The 15,198-nt window shown below is 37.1% G+C and overlaps 1 long non-coding RNA gene across 1 annotated transcript in view; it reads right to left on the bottom strand.

The window, feature by feature from the left end:
- Positions 1–671: 671 nt before the first annotated feature.
- LOC116468873 (uncharacterized) overlaps positions 672–15,198 on the bottom strand; it is a 628,872-nt gene continuing 614,345 nt past the window's right edge. Inside the window, exon 4 of the long non-coding RNA XR_004248159.1 lies at positions 672–1,060. This is a non-coding gene — a long non-coding RNA (uncharacterized LOC116468873). The remainder of the gene's footprint in view (positions 1,061–15,198) is intronic.

Raw genomic sequence — 15,198 nt, forward strand, 5'->3', positions numbered from 1 at the left:
TAAAATACACAAAATATCCAGCAGAATAAATCTTTTACTCTATTAGGATAGGTGAAAATATTTATTTCATATTATCACCTTTTCCACCTCCTGCAGGTGGGATAACATTTTTTCACTCTGCTGTCCCTTCCAATAATTTGCAATACACTTTAGTTTGTTAATTGTTGTGTTTAAAAATATGTTTCTGTTCCTTCTTTGTTTAAATTCATTTATTAAAAAATGTAAGGCTGAGTGCACTGGCTCGCACCTGTAATCCCAACACTTTGGGAGGCCAAACCAAAGTGTTGTGGGGATAGCTTGAGCCCAGGAGTTTGAGACCAGCCTGGACAACAAAGTGAGACCCCCATATCTACAAAAAATTAAAAGGTAGCTGGGCATGGTGGTGCCCACCTGTGGTCTTAGCTACACAGGAGGCTGAGGAGGGAGGATTGCTTGGGCCCGGGTTGTTGAGGCTGTAGTAAGCCATGTTCACACCACCACAATCTAGTGTGGGTGACATAAATAAACACACAAACAAACAAAAAATGTAACTAATCTAAGGAATATGTTGTCACACAAATTTTGGTATGTCTTTATTCAGTATATGGAGACTTATTTTCTTTAAATATTGCAGGGTGCTGAATGTGGAAAGTAAAATATGGCAAATATTCAACAGAGTAAATCTTCACTTATTAAGATAGGTGAAAATACGGATTTCCATACTTTATTTTGGTTGTATTTCTAATTGTATAATTGACATAAGTTGTTTGGGCACTCTCCATTCATTTACCCTTCTCCTGTTGAAAATATCCCAAATACGTCTGCCTCACTCTGAGTCGGGTGGTTGTGAAGAGGCTTTGGAGAGTTATGTGACCTAAATTCTGTCTCAATTGGTAAATTCATCACCATAGCATTGATGATTTTTCAGGGATAAGTACAAGCTTAATTCTGGCCAGGAAAAGTCAGACTCAAGATTTTAGTTTGAAATTGTTTGAAGAAAAAGAGATTCTCTTTTCCTTCTCACTTGAACTTAAGAAGATGCTGAAGCTGGAGCCGCTAGTCATCTGCTACATTGGGAAACCTGAGAATATAGTCAACAGAGAGAAAATACTGGTGAAAGATGAAGAGAAAAACTAGTTATTGTTGATATTGTGGCTGTTTCAGTAACACGAACCAAAAATACTCCCCTTTAAACTCCAGCCACTGAAGTTAGGAGGTTTCATACTTAAAATGTAAAGACCACTTCTCAGCTGTTGTTAGGAGCGGCTGAAATCACTGTTTGAGCCAGGAGATCTCAGTTCCCCTTAACTCTGCCTTTGATTATCTGCACGGCTTTGGGTCAATCACTTTATTCTCCAGTCCTGGCTGCCAAATGTGGGAGTTAGGTGAGACATTCTCTCTGATACCTTCTAGTTCGATCATTCTGTAAAGCAGGTTAAGGTAAGCATATGACTAAAAACACCATGACGTGCCCTGAAGTTCTCCCAGACTAGAACACTTGAAGTCTGTCTTCTATCAGCTATTCACAGAGATGGATCCAGAACTCATTTGCACAAGTGCCTGGCTTAACTCTGTTAAAGTGTTGGTACCTCCTGCTAAAACAATCAAGTGGCTCTGGGACATGTGCTAGAGCCTGCCCAGTCTCTGATGCATGGTCCAGCACTGAGCCAAAATATGTTTCCAGGAGAAACATGGGCATATGGACTGCTTAATTTCTATTCCTTGAAAATGTCACAATTTTTTTCCTATGTTAGAAAATTGCTGTGGAATGACTTTTGAAAAATTCCCAATAGTGAATTACATGAAACCTTTGAGAAATGTTGACTGTGGTTTTAAAAAATTAAGTTAAACAAGCCTAAGAGACACATATTCCCATGCATTTTGCCATGTTTAGAGGCCACTCACTTCAATAGAAATGTGTGGGGAACCTACTGTCTCTGTATATGGCCTCTAAAGTCAGGCTCACCATTTTATCTTAGCTTTGTGGCTCGACCTCTTACCAGCTGGGTGAATTTGGTCAAGTCACTTAATCTTTGTAGGCTTCAGTGGTCTCTCCTATTAAATGAAGAGAGTAATATTACATATCTCTTAGGATTCTTGAGGATAAAAATTCTTGAGGAAAAATACAATACTGTGTAGAGTGCCCAGCATTTAGGAAATATTCATTAGCACTTTCAAGAAAGACACCTGGTTATAATATTGTATTATACATATTTCCATATGCATACACATATATCACATGTGTCATGTACATGTACACATATATATATATTTTATATGTATCATATACTATCTTTATTGAATAGTGAATGTGTTACCATTGTATTTTTTCCTTGTTATTTCACACGTGTATCTCTATAAAAGTAAAAATTCAGGAGTGGCCTGTTTTATGGCTTGTAATATAAATTATCTTATTGTCCATCTAAATGGATTATAACAACTGAATAACTTCCAATTTAAGCACCTCATTGTCTACCATGAGGAAAAATCATATAAATTTAGCTCTAAACATTGGCTTGCCTATGTAACACCTGACTTGAAGTTTCAGGGATCATGGCGAATACAACAGCAAATGATGTGTTACAGGATGCACAACTCTGCTAACACCACTTGCATATATTTTTCCATTGTGTCTTTAAATGCCAATAAGATTTTTTTGTTTGCTAAAATACCATTCTGTTACTGTGAGAAGTGAAAACAAAACACTGTCTTCTGAGGCATCATTACTTATTGAGAAACAAGAGTTTTATATAACCATTTAACTCATCTATCCTGTGGAGAGCTAAAGATCATGTTTAACTAGTTTTCCACTTCTGACTTTCTGCCTCAATTTTAATAAACTATTGAGTATGCGCTAGCCTCCAAGTCTTAAATTCGCACATAGTAGTGAACAGTTGTATAATTGTCATTTTACTAACAACTCAGTAACAAGAACTTTTATATGTTTCCATAGATATTACTATTCAAAAGTTACTTTTGAATAATAATGTTTCCATAGATATTACCTAAAGAATTTCCATAGATATGTTTCCATATGATGTTACCTAAAGAATTTGAGATCTACTTTTATATCTTCTGTTGATTACAAAGTTTCAAATAGGCAGATCGAAATCTTTGTTCAGTTCTATTTTATAAAAAACATTTTTAGAAACAAACACAGAAAGTGATATAAAACTGTAGAACTTACTAATTCGAATAATTTACTAAAATTATTAAGCTCTGGTTTAAAAATGTAAAGAAAAAAAGCATTGAAAATTTGTTTTATTTTAAAAAATTCATTGTTTAGTTTGTCTCTAGTTAGACACACATTATACAAGAGAAATAAATTTTGGCACCCCTGGTAAAGCACTACTCAGGGAAAAAAATAGGAATTTATTCTTTTTCCTACCTTTCATGATTAGAATTCATTGCCCTTCCTTCCGCACAGTCCTGACTTCCCAGGGTTTCACATATTTATGGAGTACCTTTTGAATAGTAGCCATCAGTTTTAGGTGCTAATATATAAGAGAAATTATATATGAGCTCTTTGCCCTGTTTTTCATCCTTTTCTATCTGAAGAACTATTCATCCTTCAACTCTTAGGTGGAAGATTCTTTCCTTCAAGAAGCATTCTCTCTTTAGGCAGCCTTGATAGTGCTACATCTCCCTTGAACTCTCAATATATTCTGTACAAAGAGCTACATAATCTATAGCACTTTAGAGCCTTGATTTGCTTACATGCCTGTATTCCCCTGATAAGCTTCAGGTCTCTAGGAAGTGAGGACTTTGTTTTACTTGACTTTGACTTTCCCACCTAGCGTTATGTTTTTCAAAAAGCAGTTACATTATTTCTTTGAATGCATGATAGAATAACTGAGCTCACAGCCTAATCTAGTTCTACACGGTGATACTGTCTCCTGGAATGATTCCATCTTTCTGAAATGTAAGACCTCCTAAATCCCAGAAAAAGGAAAAAATGTATTAAATCTCTTCACTCTTAACTTGTTTTCAAAAGTTAGTTAATTTATTACTATGTTGACAGATGATACAGATTTTGCTTAAATTTTATTATATGAAACTGATTGTAAATTCACAGAGGGTCGTAAAGATACTATAGAGAGGTTCTGTGCTTCATTCAGTTCATCCAGTTTCCTGTCATGGTTACATCTAATACTGCAACAGCGCAGTATAAAAGCCAAGAAATTAGCATTGGTACAACATATGTGTATAGTTCTATGCCATTTTATTGCTTGCAGATTTGTGTAAACACTATCACTATTAAGGTACAAAATTATTCTAACAGTAACGTACCTCTCTATACCCCTTTATAGTCACACCCATCCTTTCCTGCAACTATCCCTAACAATTGGTAAACAACATTTTGCTCTTTGTCTCCATAATTTTGTAATTTCAAGATCATAATCTAAATGGAGTCATCATCACATTGTTCACATATAATTTATCACAGTCAATTGTTGCAACACTTTTTATGTTGAAGTGTGGCAAGCTTACCTGCCTTTATACTCCTTTAACATCCCTCATTTATAATATAAATGTTTTGAATATTTTCCCTACATACATTTAGAAGATCAGATGGTGATATAATTATTATTTCAACTGTCAAATATAATTTAGAAAACTCAAGAATAAAATAAATGTCTATTATATTTACCTATAGTTTTACTTTTTCTATTTTTCTTTCTTGCTTTCTGATGTTCTAAGATTCTTTCTTTTATAATTTGTTTAGCAAATTTTCTTTGGCCATTTCATTACTGTAAGTCTGCTGGTGAAAAATTACAGTAGTCTTTCTTCATCTGAGAATGTCTTGATTTCCTCTTCGTTAATGAAGGATATTTCAGTGGATATAGGATCTTAAGTTGACAGTTATTTTCTTCCAGTACTTGAAAAGTATTGTGTCACTTCCTTTTCACCTCCACAATTTTTGATGAGAAATCTGCTGTCATTCAAAATGTTTTTCCCCCATAGGTAAGATTTTTTTCCTACTGCCTTCAAGATTTATATTTGTTTTTAGTTTTTAGAAATTTCATTATGATGTGTTTTGGCATGGATTTCTTGGGCATATCCTGTTTGGGGCTTACTCAGCTTCTTGAATCAGGTAATTTACGTATTTTCTACCATTTCAACCGTTATTTTTAAAAATGCTTTTTCAGCTCCTCTGTGTTTCTCCTGTTCCTCCAGAATTCTGTTAACATGAATTTAGAGCTATTGTTACAGCCTTCCAGGTCCTAAGGCTTTGTTTATTTTTTTAACAGTCCACTTTCTTCTGTTGTTCAGGTTGAGTAATTTCTATTATTTTATCTTCAAGATCACCAATCCTTTCCTCTGTCTCCACCATTGTGCAGTTAGGTTCATCTATTGAGATTTTATTTTGGTTATTATATTTTTTATTTCTATTTAGTTATTTTCTAAAAACTTTAATTTTAGGTTCAGGGGTACACAAGCAGGTTTGTTATATAGATAAACTCATATCACTGGGGTTTGATATACAGATTTTCACTGAGGCACTGAACCTGGAACCCAATGGTTATTTTTTCTGCTCTTCTCCCTTCTCTCATCTTCCACCCTCTGATAAGTCCCCGTGTCTGTTGCTCCCCTCTTTGTGTCCATGTATTCTCATAATTCAGATCCCACTTATAAGAACATAAAATATGTGGTTTTCTGTTCTTGCATTAGTTTGTTAAGAATAAAGGCCTTTGGTTTCATCCATGTTAAGGGACAGGATATTTTTCTTTTTATGGCTTCATAGTATTCCATGGTGTATATGCACCACGTTTTCCTTATCCAGTCTACTACTGATGGACATTTAGGTTGATTCCATATTTTTGCTATTGTGAACAATGCTGCAGTGAACATATGTGTGCATGTGTCTTTAAAGTAGAATGATTTATATTCTTTTGGGTATATACCCAGTAATGGGACTGCTGGGACAAATGGCAGTTCTGTTTTTAGCTTTTTGAGGAATCGCCACACTGCTTTCCACAATGATTGAACTAATTTACACTCCCACCAACAATGTATAAGTGTTCCCTTTTCTCTGCAACCTCACCAGCATCTGTTATTTTTTGACTTCTTAATAATAGCCATTCTGACCGCTGTGAGAGAGTCAAATGTGGTTTGCCAGCACAGGAGCTATGATGCAGCCCCCCAGGAAGTATCTGGGGCTACGCTGCAAGCAGATGTGTCTAAGCAGGATGCGAATGAAAATCTAGACTCCTTACTCAGCCTTCTGACACTACCCCAGGAGAGGCCAGCAGACTAAGGTGTGCTCAGGTTGGACTGGCCTGGTCTCATGGGCAAAGCCACCCTGAAAAGTTTTGGTCAGACAGCTCCCTTATGGCTAAAGTATCCTATGAGAGCAAGTTGAGCCCAGGGGGATGGGTGTCCCTGGGCATACACCACTACAGATGCCCCCACATCAAACTCTCTGTGATCGCCCTGGCTGGAGAACTGACTTGAGTTCTGCCTCTACCAATTCTCTAGCAGCTTTCCCTGAAAACTCAGGTGTTTGTGGTAGTAGAGAGGTCTCCACCTGCTGGGATTCCAGAGGCCCATGGCGAAAGTGGGTTGTTCCTTGCCTGTTCAACTCATCCCCTTTGCAAGAGTCATTGGGGGCCAGGAATGAATCCCAGTTAGCAGTAGACCTGTGCAGGGTTCCCAACTTCCTAGTTATTCTTTACATCTTCTATTTCTTTGCTGATTTTTTTTGGATTTGTGTCAAACACGTTCATAATTTCTTGTTGAAGCATTTTTGTCATGGCTATTTTAAGATTCTTGTCAGATCATTTAATATCTGTTTCATCTTGGCATTTGTATTGGTTGATTGTCTTTTTTTACTTTTTATTGCTTGAGACAGGGTCTCACTCTGTCACCAAGGATGGAGTATAGTGGCATGATCATGGCTCACTGTAGCCTCATACTTCTAGGCTCAAGCAGTCCTTCCACCTCAGCCTCCAACAATGCTGGGTTTATGGGATGATTGTCTTTTTTTATTGAAAGAACACTTAACATGATATCCATCCTATTAACAAATTTTAAAATGTGAAATAGAGTACTGTTAACTATAGGCACAATGTTATGCAGCAGATCACTAGAATTTATTCATCTTGTTTAACTGAAATTTTGTGCCCATTGATTAGTAGCTTACCACTTCTCCCTCCCTGCTAGACTCTGGAAATCACCATTCCACTATTTAATTCTATGAATTTGCCTATTTTAGGTACTTTATATAAGTGGAAACATATAGGAGTTGTTCTTTCGTACCTGGTTTATTTCACTTAGTTTAATGACTTCAAGGTTAACCCACTTTCTCACATATTTCAGAATTTTCTTCTTCTTCTTTTTTTTTTTTTTTTTTGAGACCGAGTCTTGCTCTGTCGCCCAGGCTGGAGTGCAGTGGTGCAGTCTTGGCTCACTGCAAGCTCCGCCTCCCGGGTTCACACCATTCTCCTGCCTCAGCCTCTCCGAGTAGCTGGGACTACAGGTGCCTGCCACCACGCCAGGCTAATTTTTTGTATTTTTTAGTAGAGACGGGGTTTCACCGTGGTCTCGATCTCCTGACCTCATGATCCGCCCGCCTCGGCCTCCCAAAGTGCTGGGATTACAAGCGTGAGCTACCGCACCCGGCCATCTTCTTCTTTTTTAAGGCTGAATAATATTCTATTGTATGGCTGACTTTCGTCTTTCAAGTTGAAATTATCTTTTCTCAATCAAATTGTAAGCATGACAATTAATATTTGAATTTGAACATTTGGGGTTTTATGTTATGAGACTTCAAATCTTGTTTAAATATTTCTTACCTCCTCTGCAACCATGCACTCTATGGAAGGGGGCACTGCCTTTTTACTGCCAGAAGAGGGTGGAAGTTTATGTTCTTCACTCAGCATCTTTCAACATCATTGGAGGGGACAGTCTTTTCATTACTGCTTGACAGGGATGGAAGTTTTAACTTCCCACTAGGTCACCACAGATGCCTACCTGGCTGGGAAGGGTGGGGTGCATCATGACTTTCCCACATGGCCTCCACTGATTCTTTGGGAGAGATGGCCTGGTTACCTCTGGGCAGTGGTAAAAATCCCAACTCTCCACAGGTCTCCACTGACATTACCGTTGTAGTGAAGGGAAGGGAAAGTTGACTTTGTTACCACCTGCGGAGGATGAAAATCTAGACTCCTTACTCAACCTTCTGACACTACCCCAGGTGGGAAGTTGGGGTACCTGGCATGGATAGAAGTCGAGGCTCCCCACCTGCCTTGAGCTGGCTGTTAGTGGAGGCACCACATAGTATTTTCAATAGGTTTGGCTGAAATAAAGAGGTTATTATCTAAAAGTTTTCTGTCTTTCTGGGCTTCCTGTCTTCTGATTCTTGAGCTAGGGAGAAGAGGCTTTTCTTTGTGCTTCTTTTTTGTTTGTGCCTGTTGGTGTTTCACAGTTGTTGGTTTTTCTAACACTCAGTTAGATGCCCTGAGTGTTTCTCTAACACTCAGGGATGCCCTCTCTCATCACTCCTATTCAACATAGTGTTGGAAGTTCTGGCCAGGGCAATCAGGCAGGAGAAGGAAATAAAGGCTATTCAATTAGGAAAAGAGGAAGTCAAATCGTCCCTGTTTGCAGATGACATGATTGTATATCTAGAAAACCCCATTGTCTCAGCCCAAAATCTCCTTAAGCTGATAAGCAACTTCAGCAAATTCTCAGGATACAAAATCAATGTACAAAAATCACAAGCATTCTTATACACCAATAACAGACCAACAGAGAGCCAAATCATGAGTGAACTCCCATTCACAATTGCTTCAAAGAGAATAAAATACCTAGGAGTCCAACTTACAAGAAATGTGAAGGACCTCTTCAAGGAGAACTACAAACCACTGCTCAATGAAATAAAAGAGGATACAAACAAAAGGAAGAACATTCCATGCTCATGGATTGGAAGAATCAATATCATGAAAACGGCCATACTGCCCAAGGTAATTTATAGATTCAATGCCATCCCCATCAAGCTACCAATGACTTTCTTCACAGAATTAGCAAAAACTACTTTACAGTTCATATGGAACCAAAAAAGAGCCCACATCGCCAAGTCAATCCTAAGCCAAAAGAACAAAGCTGGAGGCATCACGCTACCTGACTTCAAACTATACTACAAGGCTACAGCAACCAAAACAGCATGGTACTGGTACCAAAACAGAGATATAGATCAATGGAACAAAACAGAGCCCTCAGAAATAATGCCACATATCTACAACTATCTAATCATTGACAAACCTGACAAAAACAAGCAATGGGGAAAGGATTCCCTATTTAATAAATGGTGCTGGGAAAACGGGCTAGCCATATGTAGAAAGCTGAACCTGGATCCCTTCCTTACACCTTATACAAAAATTGATTCAAGATGAATTAAAGACTTACATGTTAGATCTAAAACCATAAAAACCCTAGAAGAAAACCTAGGCAATACCATTCAGGACATAGGCGTGGGCAAGGACTTCATGTCTGAAACACCAAAAGCAATGGCAACAAGAGCCAAAATTGACAAATGGGATCTAATTAAACTAAAGAGCTTCTGCACAGCAAAAGAAACTACCATCAGAGTGAACAGGCAACCTACAAAATGGGAGAAAATTTTTGCAACCTACTCATCTGACAAAGGGCTAATATCCAGAATCTACAATGAACTCAAACAAATTTACAAGAAAAAAACAAACAACCCCATCAAAAACTGGGCAAAGGACATGAATAGACACTTCTCAAAAGAAGACATTTATGTAGCCAAAAAACACAGGAAAAAATTCTCATCATCACTGGCCATCAGAGAAATGCAAATCAAAACCACAGTGAGATACCATCTCACACCAGTCAGAATGGCGATCATTAAAAAGTCAGGAAACAACAGGTGCTGGAGAGGATGTGGAGAAATAGGAACTTTTACACTGTTGGTGGGACTGTAAACTAGTTCAACCATTGTGGAAGTCAGTGTGGAGATTCCTCAGGGATCTAGAACTAGAAATACCATTTGGCCCAGCCATCCCATTACTGGGTATATACCCAAAGGACTATAAATCATGCTGCTATAAAGACACATGCACACGTATGGTTATTGCGGCACTATTCACAATAGCAAAGACTTGGAACCAACCCAAATGTCCAACAACGATAGACTGGATTAAGAAAATGTGGCACATATATACCATGGGATACTATGCAGCCATAAAAAATGATGAGTTCATGTCCTTTGTAGGGACATGGATGAAACTGGAAAACATCATTCTCAGTAAACTATCGCAAGGACAAAAAACCAAACACCGCATGTTCTCACTCATAGGTGGGAATTGAACAATGAGAACACATGGACACAGGAAGGGGAACATCACACTCCAGGGACTGTTGTGGGGTGGGGGGAGGGACAGCATTAGGAGATATACCTAATGCTAAATGACGAGTTAATGGGTGCAGCACACCAACATCGCACACGGGTACTTATGTAACAAACCTGCACATTGTGCACATGTACCCTAAAACTTAAAGTATAATAATAATAAAAGTTATTTCTTTTCAATTATTTCAAAGAACAATAACTTTAAAAAAGGTCTGAATAGCTAGAGAAAACATACTATGATTATGGTTGGATAACTTAATATTATCAAGATGTTAATTCTTGTCAAGTTAACTAGTGAATCATTGCAATTCATATTCTTATTCCAGCACAAATTTTTACGAAATTTCCTCATATCCATAAGCTTAAATAATTTTGGGAAAAAATGTGCAAATGTAGATGAATCCCCGTGATAATAATGGTCAATTTTTTTTTTTTTTTTTTTTTTTGAGACGGAGTCTCACTCTGTCGCCCAGGCTGGAGTGCAGTGGCGCAATCTCGGCTCACTGCAAGCTCCGCCTCCCGGGTTCACGCCATTCTCCTGCCTCAGCCTCTCCGAGTAGCTGGGACTACAGGCGCCCGCCACCACGCCCGCCTAATTTTTTTGTGTTTTTAGTAGAGACGGGGTTTCACTGTGGTCTCGATCTCCTGACCTCGTGATCCGCCCGCCTCGGCCTCCCAAAGTGCTGGGATTACAAGCGTGAGCCACTGCGCCTGGCCATAATGGTCAATTTTTTAAGTTAGATCAAGATTTTTATTTTTTTATGTTTAAAATTTCCATTTATGTTTTACATTCAAAGGGTTGATGTAGAGATTTGTTACAAAGCTATATTGTGTGATGTTGAGGTTTGGGCTTCTACTGATCCTATAACCTAGATAGTGAACAATAGTACCCAATAGGAAGTTTTTCAGTCATTGTCCTCTTCCTTCCCTTCCCCCTTATGAAATCTCCAGTGTCTATTTTTCTCATCTTTACGTCTACATGAACAAAGATTTAGTTCCCACTTATAAGTGAGAACATGCAACATTTGGTTTTCAGTTTCTGCATTAATTCGTTTAGTATAACAGGCTCCAGCTACGTCTATGTTACTGCAAAGAACATGATTTTGTTATTTTCTATGGCTGTGTAGTGTTCCATAGGGATATACTTCATTTTCTTCATGCCATCCACCATTGACAAGCACTTGGGATTCCATGTCTTTTCTATTGTGAATAGTGTTGCATGTGTCTTTTTGGTAGAACAATTTATGTTCCTTTGAGTATATTCTCAGCAACGGGATTGCTGGGTCAAATGGTAGTTCTAGTTTTAGTTATTTGAGAAATTTCCAAACTGCTTTCCACAGGGGCTGAACTACTTTGTATTCCCACCAATAGTACATAAGTGTTTCCCCTTTTCTTCACAGCCTCACCAGCATCTGTTGTTTTTTGACTTTTAATAATAGCCATTCTGACTGATGTGAGATAGTATCTCAGTGTTTGCATCTCATTGATTTGCATCTCTCTGATGATTAGTAATGTTGAACATTTTTTTCAAATGTTTATTGGCTGTTTGTATATCTTCTTTTGAGAAATGTCTGTCTTTTGCTCACTTTTTAATGAGGTTATTTTTGTTGTTGATTTGTTTGAATTCTTTATAAAATCTAAATATTAGAATCTTTATAGAATCTAAATATAATGCTTTGTCAGATACATGGTTTGCAAGTATTTTCTCCCATTCTGTAGGGTGGTGGTTTGCTCTGTTGATAGTTTATTTTGCCGTGCAGAAGCTCTTTAAGTTCCATTTGTCTATTTTTTATTTTGTTGCATTTGCTTTTGGGGTCTTCATCATAAATTCTTTGCCAAGGCCAATGACTAGAAGAGTATTTCCTAGGTTTTCTTCTATAATTTTTATAGTTTGAGGTCTTACATTTAAGTCTTTAATCCATTTTGAGTTAATTTTTCTATATGGTGAAATGCAGGGGTCCAGTTTAATTCTTCTGCATACAGTTTTTCCAACACCATGATGGTTAATTTTATGTACTTACTTGTCTAGGCTATGATGCCGAGTTGTCTGATAAAACACTAGTCTAGGCCAGGCACAGCGGCTCACGCCTGTAATCTCAGCCCTTTGGGAGACCAAGGTGGGCAGATCACAAGGTCAGGAGATCAAGACCATCCTGGCTAACATGGTGAAACCCCATCTCTACTAACAATACAAAAAAATTAGCTGGGTGTGGTGACATGCACCTGTAGTTCCAGCTACTTGGGAGGCTGAGGCTGGAGAATGGCATGAACCCGGGAGGCAGAGGTAGCAATGAGCTGAGATCGTGCCACTGCACTCCAGCCTGGGAGACAGAGCAAGACACCATCTCAAAAAAAAAAAAAAAAACAAAAACAAAAACAAAAAAACACTAGTCTAGATATTGCTGTGAGGGTATCTTGTAGATATAACTAATAGCTGCCATTGCTTGACTTGAAGTAAATGAGATTACTCCTGATAATATAGGGGAGTCTCACTTAGTAACTTGAAGGTTTTGAGAGTAAACACTAAGGTTTTCCCAAGAATAGAGAATTCCACCTCAAGATTTTAACATAGAAATCCTGCCTGCGTTTCTAGTCAGCTGGCCTGTGCTAGTGATTTCAGAGTTTTGATTCTTCACACTCACATGAGCCAATTCCTTAATCCTTTGCCCATTTGCCCTGAGAACACAGCACTTTTGCTGCAGTGGTTACCTCGAGATAATTTTGCCATGAAATATCTTGCTTTTATTATTATTTTTGCATTGCTCTAGTATGTCAACTTTGGAAACAAAAGACATCATTCTATTTATAGCATTCTGGTTTTAGTAGTGGTATTTCCATTTACAAAATATAGTAATTCTCGACCGCTGAAAATGTTAAATCCTAGAAAATGTGGAATTCCTATGCATGATGTTAACATCGTTCTCGAACAGCGAGGATTCATTTGATGAATCTGATGTTTCTGAAATAGATGATCCTGATGATTCAGATGATTCCGATGTTAGTGCTGTTTAGAAATAACTCCAAGAACTGTTTTTATTTTACTTTTACATTGAAAATCAGTCAAATTTGCTTCATCCTCAAAAAGTGTGTTTGTTTATGTAGAATAAGTGCTGGCGGCAAGCTGCACTTTGTTTTTCTAAATGGGAAAAGGGTTAAAAAAATCTCTCTCTTTTTCTCTCTCTAAGATCAATCTATGTATGTAGGTATGTATGTATCTATCATCTATCTATTTATCTATCTATCTGCCTTTCTTATTGGTTCTGTTTCTCTAGAGAACATTCACTCACAAGTTATAATAGATATGCTACAAAACTATGGTGATTGAATTTTTTTAAAGAACACTGATGAAAATTTTAACAGGAAGGAAGAAAAGGGGAATAGAGGAGAAAAAAAAGAAAGTGAGAAAGAAAAACAGAAGAGAAAAAAGAGGGAGGAAGGACAGAAAAGAAAGGCAAGTAAGAAAGAGCAAGAAAATAAGTCATTGTGGTAATGGTAGAAGATCATATCAATGGATCAGTGGAACGGAATATGACCCAGAAATATGATTATGGATATATATAGGAACTTTATCATACAGAGGGCACCACAAATCAGCAAACTTGAAAGAGAAAAAAATATAGTTGAATCTCTACATTACAATATACACAAAGCTAAATACCAAATAGATTAGAGGTATGAATTAATCAATAGATGTGATATTATTAAAATTGAGTTTTTTTCACAAAAATATTAACAGCCTGCTAACAATCTGTCAGAAATCATTCACAAGGTCTAAAACTGACAGAGATATTTGATTTAATAGATATAAGAAATAAACGTGAAAATGAAACAACATAAAACTGAGAAAACAATAGGTGGTTACCAGAATAGAGAATACAAGTGTCCAAGAAAAATAAGGAAAGATGCCCAATATTAGAATTATCACAGGATGATACAATTTATACTAAAAATACAGGCAAAGGATGCATTTAATACTAGTGGTATTGGCAAAGATTGAGGTAAGATAGTGCAAAATATTGGTGAGAATATGTGGGGTCAGGGATGACAGCTGAAGTGTATCACTGTAGTGGTGTTTATGAATATATCCTTCCCTGCCAGAATTCTGAATGTAATGGTAAAATTTTGTTATATATTTTCTTATGACCCAGTGAAACAAGTCTTCAGAAGAAAAACTTTCTCACAAGCCAATCAAGGAATTTGATGGCATTCAACATTACCTTGAGTAAGGCAACTGGGACATGGAAATAATTCAGGTGTTCATTTCAAGGAAATGAACAAGGCAATGTGTTGAGTGTATACTATGTAAAAACTATACCTTCAAAAGAACTGAATGTACATAGCAATGTGAATAAATATTAATAACGTAGTGCTTATAAAAAATTAAAGCCATAAAGTGATCTGTGGTATTTTCAAATACCATTTTTGAAAATTAAAAACACAGGGACAGTCAAAACAACCTATAGATTTTACGAAGATGCACAGATATCTAAGAATATGCATTAAACATATTAAGGTGGATGTGCATGGTAGGGAAAGGGAGGGAAGAATGGAAATTGGAAAAAAGGGAAAAAACAAAATAATCAGAACAGTCCTGTAAAAGGTGGACCATGACCAGACTAGTATAATGATGGCAAACTTGGGCACTCAAGATACTAAAAATAAATAAATAAATAAATAAATAAATAAATAAATAAATAAATAAATATTGTAAAGAAAGGAAATTCTTGGACAGACACCCACAGAAGCAGATGATCTGCATATGCTGCATAAAATGTGCATTTTTTATCAAGCTTGCAAGCCCATTCTTACATATGTGGAAGTTCAAGTTCAGAATTTGGAATTGG

The sequence above is a fragment of the Hylobates moloch genome, unplaced genomic scaffold, assembly GCF_009828535.3.
Source record: "Hylobates moloch isolate HMO894 unplaced genomic scaffold, HMol_V3 SCAFFOLD_2, whole genome shotgun sequence".
NCBI lineage: Eukaryota > Metazoa > Chordata > Mammalia > Primates > Hylobatidae > Hylobates > Hylobates moloch.